Source organism: Myotis brandtii, unplaced genomic scaffold (genome assembly GCF_000412655.1).
Source record: "Myotis brandtii unplaced genomic scaffold, ASM41265v1 scaffold45, whole genome shotgun sequence".
Taxonomy (NCBI): domain Eukaryota; kingdom Metazoa; phylum Chordata; class Mammalia; order Chiroptera; family Vespertilionidae; genus Myotis; species Myotis brandtii.
This window is the reverse complement of record NW_005367209.1, coordinates 7718223-7718546: the sequence shown is the minus strand read 5'-3', so window position 1 is coordinate 7718546 and position 324 is coordinate 7718223. Positions and strand designations below refer to the sequence as shown.

Genomic DNA, 324 nt, shown 5'->3' with positions numbered 1-324 from the left:
GGTGGTGGTGGGGGGGAGCAGGAGGGAGGAAATGCAGATAAAAGGATTCACATTCTGAAACTGCACTGGATCTTGGCTAGAAAGCCTGTCAAATAAGAAAGACAAGCCTTGTCTGTTCTGCCAGCCCTCCTAAGAAAGGTGGTAAGGAAGGCTTCGATCTGTGGGAGGGGAATTGAAATCAGATCCAGTAACGGGAAGAGCCTGTTCCCCCTCCAAGCTTAGAGGCATCACGAAGGGATGCTTGTAAAGATTCCACATAAAAGATGCCCCGGAAAAAGTAGCAGGTCTCAGAATTCACTCTTCAGCCTCAGAGTCCTGGGCTGG

At 50.0% G+C, this 324-nt stretch overlaps 1 protein-coding gene across 2 annotated transcripts in view; it reads right to left on the bottom strand.

Moving 5' to 3' along the window:
• Positions 1-324, bottom strand: part of PDYN (prodynorphin) — a 15517-nt gene that overhangs the window by 13683 nt on the left and 1510 nt on the right. The gene's annotated exons all lie outside the window — the stretch shown is intronic.